This window comes from Herpailurus yagouaroundi, unplaced genomic scaffold (assembly GCF_014898765.1).
Source record: "Herpailurus yagouaroundi ecotype Mexico unplaced genomic scaffold, PumYag 184, whole genome shotgun sequence".
Classification (NCBI taxonomy): Eukaryota; Metazoa; Chordata; class Mammalia; order Carnivora; family Felidae; genus Herpailurus; species Herpailurus yagouaroundi.
Window position 1 is genome coordinate 25,660,801 of NW_024412415.1, and position 6,232 is coordinate 25,667,032.

The following is a 6,232-nucleotide window of genomic DNA, read 5'->3' on the forward strand; positions in this document are numbered from 1 at the left end:
GACCCAATCACCTTCCATTCTACTCCACAGGCTCAACCTACCTACTGGTACCAATAGTGAATTTGGTGATGACGTAGGTAGTGGGTTTTGAATGGAATAGAATGTATCACTTGTCTTCAAGTCTAAGCCATTTTTTTCTTTCTAAAGAAATTTTTTAAATTCTTTCTTTAAATTCTTTCTTCCTACAACCTCTGCTGGTAGAAAAAGGTGTCTTTCCTCTTGCCCTGCCTTCCTTCACAATTCTGTTCACTTTTATTTCCCATGTACTCCAGCATTGGTTATGGTCATGGGAAAGTAACATGTTCACCAAGGCACAGTGAACATGAAAGCATATAAACTTTTTTTTTTCAGAATAGCAAGAGCTTTAATGGATAGTTACTAACTACCTCTTAGCTGATGACAGTTTTCTATCTTTTTCCAAGGGGTTCAAGCTAGCAGCATTTGCAACCCCACTGGATAATGAGGGGCAAGGGTTAACAGGATAAGGAATGGGTGTAGTACCTGACTCTCCAACTCCCCAATATGAGCCATTAGAACACTGTTGTGTGGAGATAATGGGCCATTCATGCTGAGGCAGGGCTGTTAGTGCTAGGCCAGGGTCTCAGGCAGAAAAAAAATTTTTTTTCTTCATATTTTTGCCACTTTTTTACCTTACCCACTTATGCCCTAAAAACCTGTGTCAAATGGTTTCATTTAGGTTAGTCTGATTTTCTCAAATAAAATGTAATCTCTCCCTGAAAGCATGACTGATATTCTAGTTTCTTCCTGTATCTATTTTCTCCATAGCACCAACTACTAAATATTTGCTAAGTGAAATCATTTGCCTTTCACTTGGTATGGATAAATTAGTTACACCTTAAGCTTCCAATCTGTTCTCACTAGTCCAAATCAATAAACATACTTGGGTTCTTCCTGCCAACACAACTATACATACAAATGCAACATGGGTTCTGACGTTGTGAGAAAAGAGCTAGTTACAAAATGATCATCCCAGTGACTCAAAGTATAATTATATTAATATTTCCTAAGATTTTCTGGAAAACAAAAAATGTAAATTCCTTAAAACATAGACTCCCTAAAATTTACATGGAAACTCCAGTTTGAAAAACATTGACTACTACACAAAATAACAGAGAACATAAATATAGTGGATGAAGAGGTAGCAAATATTCACACTATCAAAATATAGACATTACTTGACCTCCAAGGACCATAGTGAATTTTCATTAGGTAGAAAGAGATAGTCAGCTTGAGGAAGGACAAACCAGGGCAACAAAGGAAATCCGAGTCAGAGCTATTGACACAACTTCCCGAAGCTTCTTAATTCTTGCCTGAGTCACTAGTCTGGCCTCCCTCATAAAGCAGAACATGTATTCATAGAGTAGGCTCTGGAGCTAGACTGCCTCTAAATCCCAGTTCTATACACCAACTCTGGCCTTGGGACACTAACTGGACTTCTTTGAGCCTCTCTTTCGCCACCTACAGAATGGTGATTATAATAATTCCTTTATGTATGTGAATGACACAGTGCCTGACACATGGTTAGCACTCAGAAAACTACCCTGGGGTCTTAATTCCTACTATTCATCCTAGTCTTCAGCCATTCTTCAGTACTCCCCGTCCAAAGAGAAGAGGATTCCTTCTCTTGCTTAGGTGAATTCATCTCTGCCCAGGACTCCACCACCCTTCCTGAACCTTAGAGACCTGCTCAACTGGTTGCCTCCTCCCTACTAATAGACACACCAATCAGCATCTTAAGGCCTTCTTCCATCTTAAAACCTCCTCCCTCAACACTGTGTCCCTCTCCATCTACTCTCCTACATCTCTCCTTCTTCTTCAGAGAAAGTGATAGAAAAAGTGCTCTATCATTTTTCAAAGGCCAACTCATAAAAGATGATCTCCAACTCGTACACTTTGATTCATTCTTCCACTACTACAGTTGAAAGTCTGACACACACATACACACACACTGAAATTGCTCTGAGAAAGGCTGACAATGCTTCTCTGATGCCAAATCCAATGTGATGGGTCACTGAAAATTATAAACTTGACAGCATGTTAGACTATTTTTTTTTTAAAGAGAGAAAGAACGTGCACACATCAGGGAGGGGCAGAGGGAGAGAGAATCTTAAGCAGTCTCAACGCTCAGCATGGAGTCCAACGCAGGACTCAATCTCATGACCATGAGATCATGAGCTGAGCTGAAATTAAGAGTTTGATGCTTAACTGACTGAAGCACCCAGGCACCCTGAACCCTCTCTCTTCTTCAAAAGTTCTGTTTCTTAGGATTTTATGACATCACACTCCATTTATTTTCTTCCTTCCTCTTTGAGGAGTCCCTCTGAAGGCACCTTCTCTCTCCTTGTCCTCTCAACAATGGTATTTTTCAGGACTCCAATTTCGGCCTTCTCATCTGTCTACTTGTACGCTGATTTCACTGCCTCCTGGAATGATGAGGATTCCTAAATTTCTATCTTTAATCTGGTTTCATTCTTGAACTCCAGATGACCACTCTTTAGCCCAATGCCTGTATATCTTCACCTGAACTTCCTACAAACATCTCAATTCAACACATCCCAAACTAAACTCATAATTTTCTTCTCCAAACCTGGTATTCCTCCTGCTTCCCTATGCCCACATCGTGCAAATTAAAACTCCATTTTTACATTTGGGAATGTGGTTTTTTGGATCCCAGGGAACACATGTACATACATATCTCAAAATCTTTGGTGGGCTTACTCAAAAGTATTTCAAGTGTTTTAAAGGGGCCCAGAAAAGAAAGGAATCTCTTTCCCTTTACCTCTATCTAAAAACAGACTCCTTTTTGTTTTATTTTGGTTTGGTTTGGTTTGGTTTTCCCAAGAAGTTTATTTGGGCAGACCTGGGGACAGGGAGGCTCTGCATCTAAAAGAAGGTGTTGGGCCTCTTGGTGGTGAAGCATAGCTTGTGCTGGCAACGTAGGTCCCACGTGGGGCTGTAGGAACTTAATCTTACTGTCATCAAACTGCTTGACTGCTGGCTGGCAGCACTTGCTGGCTATAATCTCTTCCATCTTCATGATCTGGATGGAGACGGCCCAGTGGGCAGTGCCAGGTGCCCCATCTTGGCAGCACCAGGTAACAGTGTCTGCAGGGGTCAGGTCTGGGTACTCTCAGTATGTGTTGTGGATGCCACTGAGGGAGTCATAATGCAGCCAGATGCCAAAGGGGATTTCTAGAACACCTGTCCACAGAAGACAATTTCCCCTCAAGATTTCTTCAGCTTCTTCAGCTGAGACAAAAAGTACCAGAAGCAGGACTTAGCAACAACATGATTAGGTGCAAAGATTCACATGTGATACAGAGAAGGCGTGCAGCATCTGAGTGTGGGCAGGCAGTACCCCACCACCGTGTACTCTCGCAGTGTGCCTAACGCCTTCATGGTGCACTCTCCACACTCGCCACCACCCAAGCTCAGCTCCCTTTTTTTTTTTTTTTTAATATATGAAATTTATTGTCAAACTGGTTTCCATACAACACGCAGTGCTCACCCCAAAAGGTGCCCTCCTCAATACCCATCACCCACCCTCCCCTCCCTCCCACCCCCCATCAACCCTCAGTTTGTTCTCAGTTTTTAACAGTCTCTTATGTTTTGGCCCTCTCCCACTCTAACCTCTTTTTTTTTTTTCCTTCCCTTCCCCCATGGGTTTCTGTTAAGTTTCTTAGGATCCACATAAGAGTGAAACCATATGGTATCTGTCTTTCTCTGTATGGCTTATTTCACTTAGCATCACACTCTCCAGTTCCATCCACGTTGCTACAAAAGGCCATATTTCATTCTTTCTCATTGCCACGTAGTATTCCATTGTGTATATAAACCACAATTTCTTTATCCATTCATCAGTTGATGGACATTTAGGCTCTTTCCATAATTTGGCTATTGTTTCAGCTCCCTTTTTAATGAGACCTACCTTTTTACTGCAACGCTCACTCCCACTTCCTCTAAGAAGGCTTCCCTGAGACCCTGAGAACAAGTTGAAATGTCTCTCCTCGATGCCCTCAGAGTTCTCTGTTTCAACCACTGCATTGTTAAATATCTTAGTAATTTAGTATCCTTACTGCCAGTTAACAGAACTTTCTCCCTCACCAGAATTTGAGGTCCTAAGAACTCTGTTTTAGTGATCTTAGTAAGTCCCAGTGCCTGACACACACTAATGATCAATAACGTTGGCAGAATAAATGAATGGCAAATATTACTAATAAACATGAACTAGGCAAGAGAGTAGAGGGTTTGAGTCAGAGGCCTAGCATGTTATCTCTGATTCTAACCATGTCTCACCATGTAACTTTGAGCAACTCCCTTCACTCCATAAGCCTACGTGTCTGAATCTTTCAAGGAAATCAGAACAGCAGTATCACCTCCCTCACAAGGCTTTTGACACGTAAAGTGAAGTCCATACCATTTCTTAGTATGTAACAGGTTCTAAAACACTCTTTGGTGACTCTCCTGAGGGTGGATAGAAGATAATGCAGCTGGGGAGGAAGGAGAGAGAGGAAACTTACAAAGGTTTACTTATGTGGTATAAATTCAAGTTCACATGTTTCCATTTTAAAAATGAAAACTGTCGGGGCGCCTGGGTGGCACAGTCGGTTAAGCGTCCGACTTCAACCAGGTCACGATCTCACGGTCCGTGAGTTCGAGCCCCGCGTCACGCTCTGGGCTGATGGCTCAGAGCCTAGAGCCTGTTTCCGATTCTGTGTCTCCCTCTCTCTCTGCCCCTCGCCCGTTCATGCTCTGTCTCTCTCTGTCCCAAAAATAAATAAACGTTGGAAAAAAAAAATTTTAAATGAAAACTGTCAAGACAATATGAATAATCTAAAACATGGTTGGCTAATTATATGTATATATATTTAATGCATATAATAACTAGGATTAGTGGGGCACCAGTGGGAGGAGGCACCTTAGTAGAAATATGGAGAAAATGTCTTTTCAGACATTTATGGAGGCTAAGCTTTTTCAAGAGGTGGGAAGAAGGCTTAAAGACCTTGGGCATTATAATTTGTTTTCCTCCTGATAAAGTAATGATGCTATAATTAATCCAAATGGAATGAAAATGGTTAAAGTCACCAAGCAGCTCAGCATTCATTAGGGATTCAGGCTAAGGCAATACACAAGCACTAATATTAACTATGGTCCTTAGCCTTTGGAGTTGGTAAGATGAACCCAGCCAGCTTCCTGCAGACCAAACACTTATACTAATTGAATAGAAACTTTCTGGGAAAAGAAAAAGAGGCAGCCAAATCTAAGAGACCTGTCAACTCCAGGGTCATCAGTGAAGTGATAACCAGAAAAGAGCTGAAATCAAAGGCTGTCTCTGCCTCCCCCTGCACACACTGTTCAGTGGGAGCCCATGGTGGTCACAGTTCCTTTAACAATATTTATAATGAAGGAACAACGTTGGAGATGTCAACCTTGATTATTCATAAAGCTTCCTCCTGCTCAGATCCACCCTGAGGCTAACAGTAAAAGTACCTGATTCCCAATTCTCAAACACAAAAGCATACAGAGCTTGAAAGAGGAGCTGACTAATAAAGTTTGCATATCCCTAAGAAAAAGAGCATACAAGGAAGAAGAAAAGGAATGGCAAGATTAAACAAAAACAGTAAGCTTGGATGGGAAATGATAAAAATTTTAAAAGGCAAGAACTTAAATCTGTTTTCTTTTACTTTTTTTTCTAATGTCCTTGTTCATTTACATTTCAGTATAAGCCATTTGGAGAGAACAGCTGTTTCATCTCTGGACTAGAAAGCTGAGGTGCTTTGAATACTTACTGTGGGAGCATAATGTTGCTAAACTCTGTTCTGCAGAGTGGTCTAGTGGCTTTAAACTGAGAGAAATGGCAGAGGAAAGCCTTCATTGCTGGTTCTATTAGACAAGGAGGTAACCAAAGCAGAGGCTTTGAGGACTCGCTTAGGCAGACTACACAGAGGAAGAGTCCAAGTCAGATCTGGAGTTCACATCCAGGCTCTCCTGTCCCCTCATTCTATGACCTAGTTATTCACTTAAGCATTCTTTCTCATCTATTTATCAGTTTCTTCATTTGTAAAACTGAAATAATAATATTACCTTCCTCCTAGGGTTACTGAGAACTTTTAATTAAGTAAGGAAAATAAAGCCCAGAGTTGGAATTATAGTAGGTACTTAATAAATGTCACTTACTTGCTGTTATTACCAATCCTGACAAGATATGTCA

General features: G+C 41.2%; 1 pseudogene; it reads right to left on the reverse strand.

Moving 5' to 3' along the window:
• Positions 1-2,821: 2,821 nt before the first annotated feature.
• LOC121042113 (60S ribosomal protein L18a-like) lies at positions 2,822-3,421 on the reverse strand (annotated as a pseudogene).
• Between the last annotated feature and the right edge of the window lie 2,811 nt (positions 3,422-6,232).